Source organism: Schistocerca cancellata, chromosome 3 (genome assembly GCF_023864275.1).
Source record: "Schistocerca cancellata isolate TAMUIC-IGC-003103 chromosome 3, iqSchCanc2.1, whole genome shotgun sequence".
NCBI lineage: Eukaryota > Metazoa > Arthropoda > Insecta > Orthoptera > Acrididae > Schistocerca > Schistocerca cancellata.
Genome location: NC_064628.1, coordinates 258,589,242 through 258,610,768, shown reverse-complemented (window position 1 = coordinate 258,610,768; position 21,527 = coordinate 258,589,242).

Sequence of the window (21,527 nt, the reverse complement as noted above, 5' to 3'; positions counted from 1 at the left end):
GGGACGAATGGAGACGTGTCGTCTTCAGCGATGAGAGTCGCTTCTGCCTTGGTGCCAATGATGGTCGTATGCGTGTTTGGCGCCGTGCAGGTGAGCGCCACAATCAGGACTGCATACGACCGAGGCACACAGGGCCAACACCCGGCATCATGGTGTGGGGAGCGATCTCCTACACTGGCCGTACACCACTGGTGATCGTCGAGGGGACACTGAATAGTGCACGGTACATCCAAACCGTCATCGAACCCATCGTTCTACCATTCCTAGACCGGCAAGGGAACTTGCTGTTCCAACAGGACAATGCACGTCCGCATGTATCCCGTGCCACCCAACGTGCTCTAGAAGGTGTAAGTCAACTACCCTGGCCAGCAAGATCTCCGGATCTGTTCCCCATTGAGCATGTTTGGGACTGGATGAAGCGTCGTCTCACGCGGTCTGCACGTCCAGCACGAACGCTGGTCCAACTGAGGCGCCAGGTGGAAATGGCATGGCAAGCCGTTCCACAGGACTACATCCAGCATCTCTACGATCGTCTCCATGTGAGAATAGCAGCCTGCATTGCTGCGAAAGGTGGATATACACTGTACTAGTGCCGACATTGTGCATGCTCTGTTGCCTGTGTCTATGTGCCTGTGGTTCTGTCAGTGTGATCATGTGATGTATCTGACCCCAGGAATGTGTCAATAAAGTTTCCCCTTTCTGGGACAATGAATTCACGGCGTTCTTATTTCAATTTCCAGGAATGTAGATTGAAAGGAAACCGAAGGAAGATGAAAGTAATTAGAATTAACAGAAATTAGATCAACGATAAACATAACATGAAAACTGGTGACCACGAAGTGCACGAAGTTAAGGAATTCTTCTACCTTGGAAGCAAAATAATACATCTCGGACCAAGTAGCATGTAATAATGAGAGTTGGCAATACTCTGTTAGGATTTAAAGATTGGCTACAGCGCGCATACACAAACTCTGGAATCTAAGATATTGTTGTCGCGCTTCACAGCGCACGGATTAATTTGTGGCAGTTTGGAAGCCAGTGTAGGAGCCCGCCTGCTGTGGTGCGCACGTGTGTTGAGCGAGGGGTCGTCGCCGAGCTGCCATACTGCCGTGTCCGCCAGCAGCAGCGACACAGGATTTGGTATTGAGTTGATATTTTTTATAATTTGCAGCGCGCTTATTAATTTAAAGCAAGGGTTTGTGTATGTGCGTAGCAGCAGACGGTTATTTTGATAATGATGGGAGTTGAATTCTTAAGGGGAAACCATTGTTAGATTAAGTATTGATTTTTGTCATTGATTTCTTTTATAATTGCCAGGGAATTGTTTCACTATTATTTAATTGAGAAGTATTTCAGTCTGTCTCAAGAGTTTGATTAATTTGAAATAGTGCTTTAATGCCACTGGAGACAGATTTACATACGACGCGATTGTTCAAAGAGCTTCTAGCGTTTTGTTAATTGAATGAGAAAGAATCGCTTTCAGAATATAGTTTTTGAAAAAAGGAATTACTTGTTTGGGTTATCATTGATCGAGTTTATATTTGACCAAACCCTTTCTTTTGAATTATATGTAGTTGTAGAAAGCAGCAACAGCCGCAGCAACAGCAGGAGCCAAATGGCTCTGAGCACTAAGGGACTTAACATCTATGGTCATCAGTCCCCCCCTTTTTTTTACCTAAAAAACTAGCCTGAGTGCCTACAACAAAATATCTGATCCACTTCAGGCGTTGGCTACTGAGTAAACCCACCCCAGAGCTGCCTATATACCAGGGGAAATATGGGAAATCAAGGTTAGGGCTATCCTTTGCCACTTTTTTTTTTTTACATGATTACATTTAGGGAACGTGTACAAATTAGAATTCTGGTAACTAAGTGTTACAAGTAAGTGTTACAACAACAAAGGTGGCATAAAAGAGTAATCAAAAAATAAAAATATAAATCACTGATGTAATTCCAACTAAAAGGTTCTTCAATAATGTAACTGATTCCACTTGGAGCCTCGCCATCGTTATCCGATATCTACAATAGCGCCTCTGAAGGGCATCTGCAACGGAGGCATTCTGCTTCGCTAGTGCCTCAAGGAAAACCGTATCCTTGCAGCAGCTTGTCTCTTCCTTTGCTCATGGCTGACAAGGCAGAACGTTGAGCCGTTAGTGTGATGCGGCACAGCACATTAACCACAGCTTGGCACTCCCCAGCTGAGTGGGGGGTTAACGAAAACGCAGCGTAAATAATTTGCGAAGAGGGTACGGTATTTCGGTGTGCGTTCGAGGGCATTGTGAGCATTTTGTAGGAACCACCAGTAATCAAGCTGCTTTTTCTCTCCGTCGCTAAAGATGTAGGCGACGGTAAGTCCTTTAAACCATGTAAGCGCATGATATTTTACAGCCGGAAAGCAAGTTTCATCGGGACAGAGTAGGGTCCGAGGGTCAATCATATCAGGTGTGACCCGGAGGTAACAAGCCAATATCTTCTGTGTTAGTCGCCAAACTCCGGACGATGATGCGCAAGTAAAACGATATTCATCGGTATCCGAAAGGTGACATTCTGGGCAATAAGGGGAGTCTGCCAGTCCAATAGTGTGAAGTCGCTGTCGTGTGGCATATTTTTTGTTGGCGATCTGATACCACTTCGAACGCACCGTGGATGACAGAAAGTTGTGGTGTATCGTTTTCCACACTCTTGGCCAGTGAACCGTAGGGTACTTGTTTTCCACCACGTTATGGGGAACAGCCCGCAGAAGGTTAGTATAAAAATCTTTCACCTTTGGTGGACGTGTGGCGGAGAGGTTCGAGCTGACATGGCTGTAATCAAGAATGAAGGTCGACACATGAGAGAGCTGTGGCGCGACGTGCGCAACCGACACCGGCGGGACGTGAGAGACTGGCATCAGAACCTGTAGTGAGAGAGGTATATTGACTTTTCCATCGTTTCCTCAGGTTGCTCATGTAAAGGGCAGCTGCTCTCGCCCTGACGTTGACCAATCCCAGCCCTCCTTTGTGCACTGGGAGGGTAAGAGTGTCGTATCGTACTTTAAAGATATGACCTGCGGAAACGTAGTAACTGAAGGCCGCCTGAAGCCGGCGACCTATCTGCAGCGGTAGTTAGAGGACCTGTGCCACATGGTTGAGTTTTGATGCTACGCACAGGTTCAGGTATTCAACACGTTGTAGCTGATTCAAGTCCCGGAGCAGGTTCTGTCGCACCATTGCGCGTATGATCTGTAATAACCGTCGGTAGTTTGCTGCAGCTGTTTTACGTACATCGTTCTTGAACGTGATTCCCAAATACCGCAGATCAGAAACTGGTGGGAGGGGAGCGAGGGCTTCCGGTCCGAGACCACGCCCAATATCCAACGCCGCCGACTTGTTGATGTTCAGAAGACTGCCTGCGGCCTGTCCGTATCGCTCAATCCAGGTTAGTACGCTTTGAACTTCGTCATTGGAACGAACCAACAGTAGCAGGTCGTCAGCGTATGTCCTATAGCGAAAGGTGACGTCCCTCAGCGTGATGCCAGATAGGCGGTGGTTAAGGCCCCCTAGGAGTGGCTCGAGTGCGATTGCATAAAGGTAGGTAGAAAGGGGACAACCCTGTCGTAGAGACCTCTTAATGGGTACTGGTGCTACCGTCCTTCCATTGACCTGGACGTGTGAGCTGGCTGCGGTCCAAAGACGCCGTAGGGTGTCGATGAGGCCCGGGGGGAATCCCATACAGTCCATCACTCGTAGGAGGAAGTTGTGGTGCACTCTATCAAAGGCGCGGTTGAAATCAACGGAGACGATCGCCGCTCTCAGACGGCACGCAGAAGCGATCGCTATTAAGTCCCTGCAGTCACCGGTGGCCATGTGTATGTTGGCTTCTCCCCCCTGCGACGTCTGTTCTGGAGCGAGGATCATCGGCAAAGTCGTCTTAATACGACTCGCCATAATCCTGTTGAAAATCTTGTAATCGGCGTTCAGCATTGTAAGCGGCCGGTAGTCGTTAATCGATAGCCCTCCACCTGGCTTGTGTACCGGTATGAGAAGACCTTCTACAAACGCTGGCGGCACAACAGTCTGGAGACATAAGTTCGCGGAACATTATAACCCAGCGAGGCATCATGATGTCACGGAAAGTCCGGTAGAACTCGATGGGCAATCCATCAGGTCCAGGAGACTTATTGGCCGCACCTTTGTCCACGGCGTCTTCGACTTCCTCGAGTGAGATTTCCTCTGTTAGTGCGTTCACGGTAGCCTCGTCGATAGTACGTGTTACCTGCTGTAACACTTCAGTAGTGGCCTCGTCATGTCATCGACGGTTCTTTCCTTGTAAAGACGACGAAAATGATCCTCCACCGCCTTTACTATGGTTGCTTGGGTCGTACATAAGCGACCGTCGTGTGTCCTGTGTTGTGTGATTAAATGTTGTCGGCGCTTATCCGCCACAACGTGGTGCATAGTGGGTTCCTCTGCAACCGTTCGGTCGTGCCGTCGCGAGCGGACTACTGCATCTTCTAGTCAGCGCTTCGTCAATGATAGTATGTGAGCCTTGATTCTGCTTTGGTCATGTTGTCTCTCCGGGGAAGGGGGTAAGGCGTCGAGGTCCCTGAGTGCCGCGTAGTAAAATTCGAGGGTCTGTCGATGCCAAGCAGTCACGTCCTTGCCATATTGCATAAGTGTCCTACGGATTGCTGGTTTGGCACAGAGGAGCCACCACTCCAGGGTCGAGGTGTATCGTGGGTGGCGGCGTTCACAGTCAGTCCACGTTGCTGCAACTTGCAGACGGCAATCCAGGTCCTGGAGATGAGTTATGTTGAGCTTCCAAAAGCCATTGCTGCGCCAGACTTGTTGGGGGCGTAGGTGTATAGTGCAGATATAGGCACTGTGATCGGAATAGGCTTGAGGCCATAATTCGGCGTCCACCACACCTTGTATGAGATCTTGTGACACATATATGCGGTCATGTCGGCTGGCCGAATGACTGGTAAGATGAGTGCGGCCAGAGCGATTACCGTGGACTTTTTCCCACGTGTCGCACAAGTGAAGTTCTTGGATCATCGCACCCAGTTCCGGACAAGGCATGTAATGTGGGATTTGGTCCTTGGGGTGAAGTACGCAATTAAAGTCGCTGGCGAAGACGCTGTGGTCGTATCGTCCAAGGAAAAGGGGAGCGACATCTGTGGAGTAGAATCTGGCGCGGTCGTGACGTCTTGTGGTACCCGACGGCGCGTAAACATTAATGAATCGGGTGTTGAGTGCCGTAAATGCTATTCCTCGCGCGGAGGGAAGAAACGTGACGTCGGTAACTTCAATACCTTCACGCACTAATACTGCCACTCCGGTGTCTGCAGGGCTACCGGGCGTTGTCACATGGGTGGCGTAACCGGAAAAGTGCGGGAGTGCAGTCGTTTTCACTTCTTGTAGGAAAGCAAAGTCAACTCCCATGGCTCGTATGGTTTCTTTCAAAAGTTGGATCTTGACAGGAGAACTGATCATGTTGATATTCATTGTCGCCAGGCGGTAAGCCTGGCAGCGCGTTGTTTGGGCGAGGTTATCCATGTTGAAGTTGGAGAGAAGCGAACATCGGAAGTGATGTCACCCCCCGCCGAACGAGGTCCTCTTTGTGCTGCTTATGCTGCACGATCCGGCGGCGCCTCAGCTGGCCGCGGATCGGGATCTTGTGTCTCGACGTCCTCGGCCCACGAAGCGTGCGCGGATGTCTGTTCATGTTCCTTAGTCTCGGAATGGTTGATAGTAAGGGACCGGACGACTTCGCTGCCTGCACTGGTACCTTCCCGCTGCTCACTGTTTCTGTCAATGGGTTGATAGTCGAAAGCTGCATGTTTTTCTGTCTGTTCTGCAAGGTTGGAGTCAGTGGAAACAGCCTCAGCTTCGCGGCTGGCTTCTTGAGTGTTCAGTTGTTCTTCCCCGGCCGAAAGCGAACCGCTGTGTTCCGACACGGTCCGACGACGGCGCTTTCGGCGTTTCGGTGATCGCTGTTTCCGTACATGGCCTTCATTGTCAGAAGACGGCACTGACTCACGTTCCGCCGGAACAAACGCTTCGGTCGGTACAATAAGGGAATCAATTGCCATCTTGCCGGCGTCAATGTCTGTCGCGTTCGGTAGCTCCAGAGTCTTAGTACTATTTTCCACCACTGGCCAAGTTGGCGGATCATCCAGGTTTTTGTCCGTGGAAAGTGATTCTTGTACCGCTGAAGCGGTCGGCCGTGTCTGTTGTGTGGAGAACGTCGTGAGCGCCGCCGCGTAAGTCACGGGTAGAATAGTCTTCGCCGCTGGTGGTGCAACGTCCTTCGGTGGGAGTTGTGTGATCCGACGCTGGAGGCACTCGGAACGAAGGTGACCTTCCTTGCCGCATCCGGAACACGTCTTCGGCTGGCCGTCATAGATAACTATGGCCCGGCATCCTCCTATCTGTAGATAGGATGGCACGTGTCGTTGGAGATCTATGCGCACTTGGCGTACTCCATTGAGTACTGGATACGTCTGAAACTGGGTCCATTTTTCAGCCACGTGTCGTGTACCGTGCCGTAGGGGCGGAGCGCCGCTACAACTTCTGCCGCCGGGAGTTCAAATGGAAGTTCGAATATGCGTATAGTCCGCAGTCCCATTGCGGCATGGCCGACCTCGACGTTGCCAACATTGCCATCTGCGTGGCAGAAGCGGAGTTCTTGTTTCATCTCACGAAGCACCTTGTCGCATGTAGTTTCGTTTATTAGCTTTACATAGACCGTGCTACCGACGATCGAAAAGTGAATGCCGACAATGTCGGTAGCCGGGATCTTGGCTTCCTCTTTTAAAAAGCGTTCGACTTCGAGCGCTTTTGGTCGGGTAAAGTCGTTCCGAAATGTGAATTTCAAGGTTGATCTTCTGTATTCGTTTGCCATGGTCTTGTAGCGCTACGGCGTCACGTTAGTGTCGGCCGAAGAAAGTAAACACGGCGCGCGGGCCCCCTCTGACAGCGGAGAGTACACACCGCACGTCTGCTTCGCTCGGCTGCGAGAGCCGCACTGTTAGAACTACTTAAACCTGACTAACTTAAGGACATCACACAACACCCAGTCATCACTAGGCAGAGAAAATCCCTGACCCCGCCGGGAATCGAACCCGGGAACCCGGGCGTGGGAAGGGAGAACGCTACCGCACGACCACGAGCTGCGGACCAGCAGGAGCCGCCATACAGAACATGCATTGCACTCAGCATGAATAATAGGTTTTTTTGTGTTTTTGTGAAATAATGGAATGCAGCAGATCAAGCAACGGCAGCAGAAAGATCAAGTAAGTTATTTGTTGCGCACAGGACCAATTGAAAAAAATTAAGTTTAGGCGATCTCTGTAATAGTAAAGTTAACAAGAATACAAGCACGAGATTTTCAGAAGAAAACACAAGATAAGAAGAAAGAGCTCGCGACTTTCAATACAGGCAAAGATGCCTACTTGTATCAAGCATAGTTCTGGATTCAGGGAAGAATTTCTGAGAATGTACCTTTGAACCATAGCATTGTATGTTAGCAGTCATGAACTATGGGTGTAAGCTGAGCAGAAGAGAATCGAAAGCGTCTGAGATATGGCAGAGTGGCAGGTGTAATGAGAAGAAAGCAGAATCGGTGACGAGACGAACCTAACGAAAACACTGAGAAGAAGAATGGCCAGGATGATAGGACAACGGTAAGAAATCGGGGAATAACTTCCGTGGTATCAGAGAGAGCTGTAGAGGGTAAAAACTGTGGGGGAAGTTACACATCGGTGAATATTTAAGAAATAATTAAAATGAGGACGTTGGATGCAAACGTCACTTTTAGAAGATGTTAGCAGTGTACAGAAAGAGAAAGTCGTGACGTGCTGCTGTCAACTAGTAAGAAACTGAACTACTCTGAAAAGAGCTTTGCTCATTAAAGCTGAAATGCACGTATTAAGTGGGCCAAAAAACACAGAAACTGGATATTAGCGGGCTGGAGACGTCTAGTGCCGTGCAACGGCTCGTGATATACCCTCTTTCCAAACAACCCAGTTCGGCTTTTATCTGCATATCTGCAGAGTGTAGAGAGTGTACTTCAGACCAGATGTGATTCTGTGTTATTTTAAGAGTGTACCACTGCCCGTACTCACTCAGTCAGTTTACTATGAACATGAACCAGGGTGTTTATTTCAGCATTATGGGCGTGTAAGTGTCGCATTTTATCTGTATCTGCGTGATGAATACACCATGGACACTGCTACTCGTACTGCGCAGTACACATATTTACATAGGCGAACACTCTGACACTCTGTCATACCTTGACTGGCTCTCTAAACCACCAGATGTTCATCCCATGGAAAATTCGGCTACTTTTGGGAAGGGCTAGTGAAACGCATCAATTAGTATCCTCGCAGTCTGATAGCTCTACCCGGTATAGTCATGAGTGGCTACGACTGGATATAAGATACCAGCAGAAACTTATGGATTGTCTTTACCGCCGATTTAAGGCCCTTAGTAAGGCTAGATACAGCGTTGCTTGGCACTAGCCTGATGTCTCCCGGAAGAGACAGTTCTTTGTCTATTGTACTTATTTTACCGAAAAATTGTTCTGCTTCCAGGACTAGAACCAGTTACCTCCGTTCCGAGTGTCACTCATCGAGTCTCGCTTCAGTGGCGAATATGATGGTCTGCCTTTACAGGCTGTTAGAGGTTTAAGTACAGATATATTGTTATTGATGACGGAGTACAGTGTACTGCACAACATTACGTTAGTGTTTAACTCATTTGCAAACTAGTAATTACAGCTGTTTGGAGTAGTATGTTTTTAGGTTGATTAGTACCTCCAAGTGCATGTGGCAAGAACAATCCATTAATGCTTATTTTCCCTGTGGCTGTAAGTCAGATGTTGAAATGTAGTCACATGGTTGCAAACGGCTAGTTTATACTGACAGGTGGAGTCCACTTACTATTAGTGGTGCAGTTACGATCATGTACAAAGCATCAGGTAGGAAATTATGTGACGTGTTTACGGGAAGATTGTTGACGCAGAGCAAAATCAACCGACACACTGAAGCGGGTACATATTAAGGTACCAACGATCGCAATATCTGCACATATACCCTAACACCGTGAATTAGCCATCCATGAACCTTCCTTTATAACCTCCTAGTAAGTGATAAGGCTAGCTGGGCAAAATATGAGGGGCAGTCAAATGAACAAGAGACAAGTGGAAAAATGTAGACAAACTGTTAATTATTTCAAAACTAATACCTATAAATGTTAAACATTTACCCTATTGTGAGGCAAGACATGAATACCGTCGTAGAAAAATTGTGGCTGCCTACGGAACCATGATCCTACTGAGACGTGGTCCTCTTCGTCCAAAGAAAATCGACGGCGACGATTGTCTTTCTTCAGCGTTCCAAAAATATGGAAATGTACGGGAAGAGATTGGGGTTGGATGGAAGATGTGGCAGGGCTTTCCAGCGAAACTCCTGCATCGTAGTCAAGAAGTGCGGCATCGAGTATGCTGAAGAAGTTTCGCTGAGAAGCCCCTACGCACCTCCAATACAGTTCGTATCCCTCCCAATGCGATTTCCACATTTTTGGAGTCCTGAAGAAAGACATTCGTGGCCATCGATATGCTGTAGAGGAAGAGGTGCATGCCTGGGTACAATCGTGCAAATATTTTTCCATGAAGGCATTGCCCGTCTTGTCTCACAGTGGGATAAATATTTTAACTGTCATGTGCGATTGCATTTGAAATAATAAACATTTTACTTTTTTGCCCGTCTTATCTCACAGTGGGATAAATATTTTAACTGTCATGTGCGATTACATTTGAAATAATAAACATTTTACTTTTTTTCCAATCTGCCTCGATTTTACTACAGGCATAAAGCGTCGGGAGGTAAACACCATTTTATGAAGATTTGATTTAAACTACTGCATGTGTGAGTCAGACTTTCACTGTATAATTACCGGACTGACGTAATGTTGTTGGTTGCTCCTAACTAGTTTATTTGAAAGAAATTACTTTTAATATTGGTTGGATTACGTAAAGCATAGCTAGGGAATAACAGAGCATACTGCGCGTATTTGAAAGTTTTCAGAATATGTGTTAGAAGTTTGTTTCAAGAGAAGACTTTTATCGCATGAATGTATACGTGGCCTGTTCAAAAAATTCCGGAACATTCGTAATTTCGCGCCAGTGATGTGTTGCGGCGAAATGCGATTGGCATCCCTTAATAAAAGTGCTGGAAGTTTCATTGTGGTATGTCTGTTAGTTATTGTTCACTGCTGTATTGAGTAGAACGTTTTTTGCAAATTTCGAGATGGGAGAGTTAGAAGATCAACGCACCTGCTTTGAATTTTGCGTGAAACTCAAGAAAACATTTACAGAGACACGCCAAATGATGCAGGAAGCCTACGGTGATGAGTGCTTAAGCCGTACTCGGTGTTACGGATGGTTGACACGAATTAAAAATGAACGGACGAAAGCTAAAGATGACCATCGTTCATGACGTCCTTCGACGTCTATCGACGACGCTCCTGTCAGGAACGTCACCGAAATTGTTCGTGCCAGTCGAAGACTGACTGTCCAAGAATTGGGTCATGTCATGAAATCCTGACGCAGCATCTTGAAACGCGTCGTGTTGCTGCCAAGTTCGTCCCACGGCTCATAAGTTAAGACCAGAAAGACCTTCGCCTCGCAATCTCTGAAGACCTTCTGTACCTTAAGAGAATCATAACTGGTGGAGAGACATGATGCTGCGACCAAGGTTCAGTCTACGGTTCTCCAAGACCAAAAAAAGCTCATCAGGACTGGTTAAATGTCATACTGATAGTTTTCTTTGATTTTTAAGGATTAGTTCAAGAATTCGTGCCACAGGTACAAACCGTTAATCGATGGTTCTATCGGGATGTGTTGCGACCACTGCAAGAAAATGTGAGAAGAAAACAGCCTTAAATGTGGCGAGACAATTGATGGCTCTTGCATCACAATAACGCACACGCACATTAATCCTTGTCGGTGCGTGATTGTAGCACAACAAACGAAATTACTGTGCTGCCTCGTCCTCCGTACTCTCCAGTTCTGGACCCTGCTGCCTTTTTTTTTAATTTTCAAGGTTGTAAACCCCGTTGAAATGACGAAGGTATACAATGATAGGCGAGATAAAAGAAAATTCGTAGACGGCGCTTCGCGCGATCCAGCAAGAGGCGTACTAAGACTGCTTTCGGGAGTGGAATCGGCTTTGGGAGCGGTGTATCAGTTGTGGTAGAGATTATCTCGAAGGAGACCATGCACAATAAGTAAAAGGTATGCGTAGAAAAATTTTGTGCACGAAGTTCCGGAATATTTTGAACAGACCTCATATACGAGTGATAATGTTAAAATGTACTGATTAATTTACCTATGGCCAACTCCGTAGCTGATGGGTCAGCACGGCTGCGTGCCATGCAGAGGACTCAGATTCGATTCCGGTACTACCAGGTATTTTTCCTTTGTGGGAGTTCTGGACGGGGGCGCTCTCAGCCTCGTGAGGCCAACTGACGAGCTACTTGACTGAAGTAGCCGCTCCAGGTCACGAAAACCGATTACGGTGGCGAAAGCAGTGTGCTCACTCCATGCCCCTCCATACTGCATCCACTGACGTCACTGGCAGAGGATGACACGGAGACCAGTAGATAGCGATGAAACAGACAGGGCCTGTGAAGTGAGAGCAATATACCAGAATGAGATTTTCACCCTGCAGCGGAGTGTGCGCTGATATGAAACTTCCGTGCCCGACCGAGACTCGAACTCGGGACCTTTGCCTTCCGCGGGCAAGTGCTCTACCATCTGAGCTACCGAAGCACGACTCACTTCCGGTACTCACAGCTTTACTTCTGCCAGTACCTCGTCTCCTACCTTCCAAACTTTACAGAAGCTCTCCAGAGTGAAAATCTCATTCTGGAATCATCCCCCAGGCCGTGGCTAAGCCATGTCTCCGCAATATCCTTTCTTTCAGGAGTGCTAGTTCTGCAAGGTTCGCAGGAGAGCTTCTGTAAAGTTTGGAAGGTAGGAGACGAGGTACTGGCAGAAGTAAAGCTGTGAGTACCGGCCGTGAGTCGTGCTTCGGTAGCTCAGATAGTAGAGCACTTGCCCGCGAAAGGCAAAGGTCCCGAGTTCGAGTCTCGGTCGGGCACACAGTTTTAATCTGCCAGGAAGTTTCGTGAGAGCAATATAATTTAAAATACAGAGTGACGTGCAACTGTCGTCAGTTGTAAAAATATTATAGGAATTGGAAAAGAACTATTTACTACTTGGAAGTCACAGTGAGTCTTTGGTCTTTACGCTTTTGTGTACTGAAGAGCTTTGTTAAATACAGATGGAACTCAGGGCCACAAATGGAAGTTTAATCGATTATCCATTGTGTATTTTCTGTGAATTTTGATATTAGACCCCTGTTGCTGCAGGTTTGATCTAAGCAACGCTCAGTAACATCAGGTTGGGACAGTCAGCTGTCACGCAATGTTTCCAGCCTCATGAAATAAACAGAAACGACACAGAGGAAACAAAGGAAAATATGGTGAGACCTGCACAGCGAAGGAGGAAATAAAGTGCGCGGGAATGCTATTAACCGCCTAGAGCCAGCGGTCACGCTGGCCGGCTTCCTGCCACGGTGAGTTATTGCGTCGGAATTTGCGAGCAGCGATCCCTCCGAGGGTTTTTTCCCAGCAAACCAGCTACAGCGGCAGCGAGGGAGGGAGGGGCCGCCGGATGCGCCAGCCCCCACCCGCCGCCCCTGCCGCCAGCAGCGCCGCCCATCCATCACCGCAGAGTCCGGGGATGACTGGTCGCCCCTCGCCGCCCCGGTTCTTGTGCCGGCGACGCGGCCAGTTTCTGACCCAGCGAGCGGCAAAGGGCGTTGCCGAAATATTTGGTGCGCTGCCCTCGCGCGCCCTTTTGTGGTGGACCCCGTACTTCGTCGTAAATAATTTCCGATCGGTTAACGACGCAGCTGCAGCCCGGCGGGCAAAGAGTTGGAGCGGAAGGCGCGACAATGGGCGGCGCGGCCTGACCCGGCCGCAGGGGCACCGACTCAGCGTCCGGCCGCTGCTTCGGGAGCGACCGAGCCACTCTGCGGCGGGCCGGCACACTCGAGTGGAATCGATGAATCGGCGCAGATATCAATTTATAAATAAATAGTCTCATACTCGGGGAATGAGCGTAGGTGGAACCGCTCCTCGTGGCAAAATGGTTCAAATGGCTCTGAGCACTATGGGACTCAACTGCTGAGGTCATTAGTCCCCTAGAACTTAGAACTAGTTAAACCAAACTAACCTAATCACATCACAAACATCCATGCCCGAGGCAGGTTCCAGACTGCAGCGCCTTTAACCGCACGGCCACTTCGGCCGGCCCCTCGTGGCAAGATCCTAGTGGAAGTGGCATGGCGTTTCCCTCCTCCGATTTGTTATGACGCGTTAAGCGTGTATGTGCGTCGTGTGGATGACCTTGAAGAGTGCTCGCACAGTGCCGAGTTTGTGTTATTATGGGTGAAGGGAAGGGACAGGGTGAACCCGGTGCCGGCACATATCCTACTCCTCTAGAATGGTACCAAAGGGCAGATCATCATCATGCCCTCACTTCTGTCCTCACTTCATGAAACAGAGATTTGGAATTTAACCAAATGGCTCTGAGCACTATGGGACTTAACATCTGAGGTCATCAGTCCACTAGAACTTAGAACTACTTAAACCTAACTAACCTAAGGACATTATCCACATCCATGTCCGAGGCAGGATTCGAACCTGCGGCCGTAGCAGTCGCGCGGTTCCAGACTGAGGTGCCTAGAACCGCTCGGTCACACCGGCCGGCTGGAATTTAATCCAGGACACTGGCACAAAGACTGGTGACCAGAAACTTAATGCTACCACCTACCCCCCCCCCCCCCCCCCTTCTGCCAGCCCCTGTTGCCGAGCGGTTCTAGGCGCTTCAGTCCGGAACCGCGCGACCGTTACGGTCGCAGGCTCGAATCCTGCCTCGGGCATGGATGTGTGTGATGTCCTTAGGCTAGTTAGGTTTAAGTAGTTCTAAGTTCTAGGGGACTGATGACCTCAGATGTTAAGTCCCATAGTACTCAGAGCCATTTGATTAAATTCCAAATAGGTGGTGCTCAGAGCCATTTGAACAATTTGAGCCACCACGTATCCTCCCCACTCCGGCCGAATACTGAAAATTTCATCCACCACCAGGGTTCGAACCGGTTTACCTACGAGTGGAGACCCCTGCACAGGCTTGCGTTAGCGATCTCGGCTACGGAGGCAGGTAGTTATCAGTTTACAAGTTGATATATTCAACTACCTGTGCTGCGTTATCTCTTGTGGTTACGGTCACGATCCTTAAAAGAAATAGAAAGGTACTTACATATGTTAGGTACGGTTATCAGATTATTCCTATACAAAACCAGGAAAGAGGTAGAATACCTTTTACCATGGCGAATCATTCCCTTTCCTGTTCCACTCGCAAATGGCGAGAGAGAGAAACGACTGTCTGTATTCTTCACTTCGAGCCATAATTTCTCTTGTCTTCGCAGTCCGTACTCGGAATGTACGTCGGTAGAAGTAGAGTCGTTCTGCAGTCAGCCACAAATTTCGGTTCTCCGTAGTTTCTTAATAGCATTTCGCGAAAGGAACGTCGTCTTCCCTCCATGGATCTGTATTTGAATTCGGGAAGCTTCTCTGTAACATTACCGTGTTGATCACCGACACATTTCGGAAGTCCACAGGTAGAATTAGCAAATCGTAGGAAATTCAGTGAGGCATGTCAGAGGAGGAAGATGCTCCTATAAGATAAGTGACAAACAGAGACCTGACTCCCAGAATGCAGGTGGAAAACATTGAAAGAGACCTTTCCGTGCTTTAGACCCTCGTCCATCCTTGGTTTTCAGATCAGTGTCCGTAACTGTAGCGCTTGGTGAGGTGGCGAGGACACTTCGATTGTTGTTGTTGTTGTTGTGGTCTTCAGTCCTGAGACTGGTTTGATGCAACTCTCCATGCTACTCTATCCTGTGCAGGCTTCTTCATCTCCCAGTACCTACTGCAACCTACATATTTCTGAATCTGCTTAGTGTATTCATCTCTTGGTATCCCTCTACGATTTTTACCCTCCACCCTGCCCTCCAATATTAAATTGGTGATCCCTTGATGCCTCAGAACATGTCCTACCAACCGATCCCTTCTTCTAGTCAAGTTGTGCCACAAACACCTTCCCAATTCCATTCAATACCCCCTCATTACTTATGTGATCTACCCATCTAATCTTCAGCATTCTTCTGTAGCACCACATTTCGAAAGCTATTCTCTTCTTGTCGAAACAATTTATCGTCCATGTTTCACTTTCATGTATGGCTACACTCCATACAAATACTCTCAGAAATGACTTCCTGACACTTACATCTATACTCGATGTTAACAAATTTCTCTTCTTCAGAAACGCTTTCCTTGCCATTGCCAGTCTACATTTTATATCATCTCTACTTCGACCATCATCAGTTATTTTGCTCCCCAAATAGCAAAACTCCTTTACTGCTTTAAGTGTCTCATTTCCTAATCTAATTCCGTCAGCATCACCCGACTTAATTCGACTACATTCCATTATCTTCGTTTTGCTTTTGTTGATGTTCATCTTATATTCTCTTTTCAAGACACTGTCCTTTCCGTTCAACTGCTCTTCCAAGTCCTTTGCTGTCTCTGACAGAATTGCAATGTCATCGGCAAACCTCAAAGTTTTTATTTCTTCTCCATGGATTTTAATACCTACTCCGAATTTTTCTTTTGTTTCCTTTACTGCTTGCTCAATAAACAGATTGAATAACATTGCGGAGAAGCTACAACCCTGTCTCACTCATTTCCCAACCACTGCTTACCTTTCATGTCCCTCGACTCTTATAACTGCCATCTGGTTTGGTTTCTGTACAAATTGTAAACAGCCTTTCGCTCCCTGTATTTTACGCCTGACACCTTCAGAAATTGAAAGAGAATATTCCAGCCAACATTGTCAAAAGCTTTCTCTAAGTCTACAAATGCTAGAAACGTGGGTTTGACTTTCCGTTATCTATCTTCTAAGATAAGTCGTAGGGTCAGTACTGCCTCACGTGTATTGTGTATATTACGACAGTATCGAAATTGTCGTAATTTGTTGTTATGAGGGGCGATTAAAAGATTCCGTTCGAAGACGATACAGTTCCCAATCGGTATGCCAATCAGATGTCGCCGTAAGCACCGTAGGAATGAAATCATCGACGCACCAGGTTGGAGATGGCCCTTTGGTTATACACCGTGTCCTGCTGCGTGAAGAAATCCTTAACTGCTGCTTCACATCCTTGTCGGATAGGAACGATCCACGCTTTATTCAAGGCACCGAAGGCATGGCAATCGCATGGGGAGAGATAAGGACTGGGTGTCTCCCACTGGATTTCGCGTAGCTTGTGCGTTGCGACGTTTACGATATGGGGACGTGCGTTACCACGAAGCAGCAGCACCCCTTCGCGCAGCATTGCACAACGGTGGTTTTCGACAGACGTGCTGCCTCATATACATTCTTCGTTCTCCGACGGATGTCTGTCAGTGTTTGTTTTTCGGTCGTCAAGAATAGAATAACACCACCTTGATCCTGTTTGGACGCATTTGGCAATAACGTCGCCGTAGTTCACGTTCCGCACGCACGTCGGAAAGACCAAAATGAGGCAATAATCCGTAGTCTACATGTCGGTGCTTGTATACCCGTATCGAAGTCGCGTTACTTTCCATACATGTTCCAGCAACGCCCTCAAACGGAAACATTTTGGTCGCCCCTTACATTATACTTCTGAAATTAACTGTGAGACAAAAGTACTTTTGAAATTTTTGGGCTTATCCTCTTCAAACGCTTAATTTTTTCGAACGATTTTCTTGGACTTCATGCTAATACAATGAACTACTCCCGTGTGTAAGCAAATCATTATTATTATAATAAAATGTGTGACGTATTTTATGATAATTAAACAATTTATTACTATAATATTAAAATACATTTATAGAATTCACTGTTGTTATTAAAATAGTAAACATACGTGGTACGTTACAAATGGGGGTGACGGCAAGTTATATATTAGATGATCCCCCGCCCCCTCTTTACAACCGAACCAGCCGGCCGCGGTGGTCTCGCGGTTCTAGGCGCGCAGTCCGGAACCGTGCGCCTGCTACGGTCGCAGGTTCGAATCCTGCCTCGGGCATGGATGTGTGTGATGTCCTTAGGTTAGTTAGGTTTAAGTAGTTCTAATTTCCAGGGGACTGATGACCACAGCTGTTGAGTCCCATAGTGCTCAGAGCCATTTTTTTACAACCGAACCATGAATCCGCGCCTGAACACAGTAAGAATGACTTCGTGCGAGGCATGGATATAAAGTTTTAATTCCCACCTCTAAAAAATAAACAACGTTAATAACTTTTCATTATTTTGCATAGCCGGTACACCTTGAAATCCGCCTGCCACAATACCACAGTATCCCGCCAGTGGAATAGAAATGAAATTGAATAAAATAAAATTAAAATATAAATAAGTTTATTTTTAGTTTGGTAATAAAAGCTTCATAAAATTAGCGTTTTCCTTTCTAGACGATATCAATGGTGCTTGTGTGTCCATGTCGACGTGTTTCCGCAATTTCTGAGAGCTCGTACCGAGCACAGTGGCACAGTTTTTAAGTAGTTGAATTGATATTCCTAATTGTTGGCGAGGTTCAAACTTCCATCTGACAATCGAGACTAAGTTTTTCCGTGATTTACCTAAATCATATAAGGCAGACGGCAGGCTGGTCTCTTAGAACCGGGCGTTTCCGATTTTCAGCCTCCTCCTACACAAATTCAAGTTTGTCTCCAATGGCCTCATCGTAAATAATCCAGCTTGTAAGTCGGTTCGAATACTGTGGCGGCACAAAATTGTACAAGAGGAGGGGAGGTAGTGGCTTTAACTTTTTAAACATTAGACTTTGTGTCACTACAGTTGATTAAATTCCAAAGCTTTCCACAATGTCTCATAAAGTGAGGGAATGTAACAGTGTAGATGTTATTTCCGTCGGATGGGGACGTTAAACCAAGCGACCCCCCATGTTACTATTCGAGGGTAAGCTATGTACCGGCACTCGGCTTCACCCTCTCCCTTCTTTCATCGTTGTACCACACGATCATAACAACACACGATACACACACAAACCCTTTGCGATCACCTCCACTCACTGCATACTCTCAGTTTATATAAGCAGACTGGAGCGACGAATGAAAATTTGTACCAAGGCCGGTACTCGAAACCGAGGCTCTAGCTCACTGTGCAGATGCACTAAGCGCTGTGCCGCCCCAGCACAGTGGCTTCGCACAGCTGCAAAGACTGCACAGCACATTTCCCTCCTAAATCCAAATTTCCATTCACGCCTCAGCCCACTTTGTATTCCCCCTAAACTCGAACAGAGCTGCAGAGGCTCTCCAGCTGTATTGGGACAGCAGCCCAACATCGAAACAAATGGGGATAATGCCTGAACCCTGGCATCGGCGCCGCTGTACAACGCCACTGTGCCAGAGTTAGCGTATCTGGCTGCTGACAAGGACAGCCGGGTCCGAATCATGACCTCGGTGTACATTTTCATTCGCCGGTCCAGTCTGCATATGTACGAGGGTTGGAACTTATATAGTGGCAACTATTTATTCACAACCGATACAAAAGAGGTACGTGTTTGCACCTATTACTGTCCTTCAAAGTAGTCACTAGCGCTGTGTAGAACCCGTTGCCAGCGATGTGGAAGACGTAGTATACCGTTAGCAGAGCCTGTTCTATTGATGGTGCGAATGGAACTGTCTATTTCCTTCCACATCGCTGGCAACGGGTTCTAGAGGACGCTGGTGGTTACTTTGAAGGGCAGTAACAGGTGCAAAGAGGTAACTCTTTTGTATCGGTTGTGAATAAGTAGCTACCACTATTTAAGCTCCAACCCACGTACATCACAAATATTCGAGACTTGAAAAGGTCCCTGGAACCGCATAGTTTCAGTTTATACCCTCAACTCGCAACATTCGGACGTCTCGAGGAAAAGATATCACACTGCGTGAAGCAAGAAAAGCTTTTCAAATTAAGCAGCTGAATCCACAACACGGGTCTATCAGCCAAGTACACCGCACGACTATACTTTTTACCTCTCTCTTTGGCTTCTACACCAAGTAAGAATAATCTTACAGACTTCGTATTTACATGAATCGTTTACAGAGAAAAGTAGCCCTAATTCAGATCTTGATATACGCGGAGCAGCAACCATGTTCTGAGCGTGTGATCTCTGCCACTACAATAACACACTCAGCCAGCAAGTAAGGACCTGCAGAACATGTGATTCAAGAATGTAGTTTGTTCAGTACTACACCAGGAACGCCCCATCATAAACAACTGTTATTCGTCCAAAGGAGAATCCAACACATCGAGCGAGATCGGCGGAGTAGTTAACACGATTTCAAGTTGTCTGCTGCAGGGGTGAACGAAATTTGCCTCAGCTCACTAATAAGTCCATTACCTGACAGGGAGTAGGTGTAAAGTATAGACCGTGATGGGAAGAAGAAAACCAAGAGAAAGTAGCACACCGTGAGATTGTTGAACTCACCGTAAGGAGAGCTCGACTGGCTACTATACCCTCCGGCAACTGGCGGCTGACACCTTGCTGTTACGTACCCGTAAAACTTAACACCGTCTCTTCAATAAGCTACAAGTAATATTACATACCATACATCAGACAAGTGGTGTTATATTCCTGCTGGAAGTACTTGAGATCAATGAACATGTATGCTAGCTTGGTATGTGACTAGCAAACACCATTTAGTTATTCCCTACTGTTAAATCACGTTTGAATTACATACTTCTCAGACCGCAACAGTAGAATGAATTTTATTATTAATTTTGTAAATCTAACGATATGTTTAGGATTCTTTTTAAGTTTACATTTTCAATCGTAAAACCTTTTTATCTATATCACTAATGCCTCTGCAACTAACATTCAATTGTATCTGTGGTTGCGAAATTCAGTTGTCACCGAATACGCACTAGTCTAGCCCTGTATATTTACTGGGTCGGCATGTTGTTCTGGATTTGACAATGTTAGTGGTACAGCGTGGTCGGATGCCCTTCCTGCCTCCACCGCTGCATAACCTCTGTTCTTCTTGGAAGGTGAGTATACAAAGCAAGGTGCTTTCACTTTATACCTTCGCAACTTCTTAGACGTTAGCAATTACGGAAATTCATGTGCACCTACTATGTGCCATAGTCAGTGTGTATTTCTATTCGCTTCTCTAAAATGCAAACGTATTTTAAGTTCCAATTATTTTTACGAAATTAGGCCTAAATCTATTTATGTTATTTTAAACATAATAGTGATTTCGTTGCTCTACTTCGGCTTTCGTAAATAACAGATGTTTGCATAATAGGTGGTCCTGAATACCTATTATTCACTCCCCAAGGATGGCTGCTGTTACAGCTGCAAAACAACGGTTATCGTTAGTAATTTAATAATGGGAACTTCCTTCTGTACAGTCTGGCGTACGAGGGCACCTAATAAGGGATTATGCCGAGTCGTCTCTCACATTCGGGTCACCTTTTTACCGTAATGTATTTGCGGCGTTCTTACATGCACGTCAACGGACACGAGGTCAAACAATGGCCATACACTGCACAGAGTTCTCTGCCATAGAAATTGTAGTGGAACTGATCAATTGCTCGTTTTCGCCACCTGTTGGTCTTGACGATGCACACAGATAATCAGATGACCACAGCGTGTTTTCTTAACTCTTCTGATACATAGTACAAGGCAGGTATTTGGCAATGAAACATTACTCCTTCATTTGGAACCAGGTTGAGTTTAATACAGCTTCACGCATAACATCAATAAGACGATTCCAGTTACGTGGCCCACTTGTCGTGATGTTTATCAGCCGTTTGCTACAATGTGTTTGGCGACAATGTCGATTCCGTCCCTGATGTAGGAATCGTTTCTAGGACAGCTTTTTCGAGAGGGCGTTACCATGAACGAAAGAAAGAAGATAAAGTGTGTAAACGGAATACGATACATCCGCGAGTGGTGGTAGAGACTGCTTCTGCTGTTGCTGACGGCACCCTCTGTCAGGGGACGCTGGGGACGCGCCCCCACCAGTGTGTCGACTCCACAGCACAAACGATCGGCTTTCACAGCCCAGCTGCCGGCAGGAGCTCCCTCTCCCTTAATTAGCAGAGTCGTAGAGTCGTTGGGAGGGACGCATCTGCTCCCTCAGCAGCTCGCAGCTCACACACTGTCTCGACTCATTCACGCGATGCCTCTATTTACCCTTCGCAGTCTCTCGCCTCCCAGAAGCACAACTAAAGTCTCAGTCGTCGCTAGTGCCTTACTGCACCTGCAGAGAACCAAGTCCACATCCATCTAAGACAACCCATTCTGTGACAATCGATATAAGTTTCACCAACTGCGACATAGTTGCGTATACAAACAGTGCTCCAATACTGTCAAATGTTTTTTATTCCAG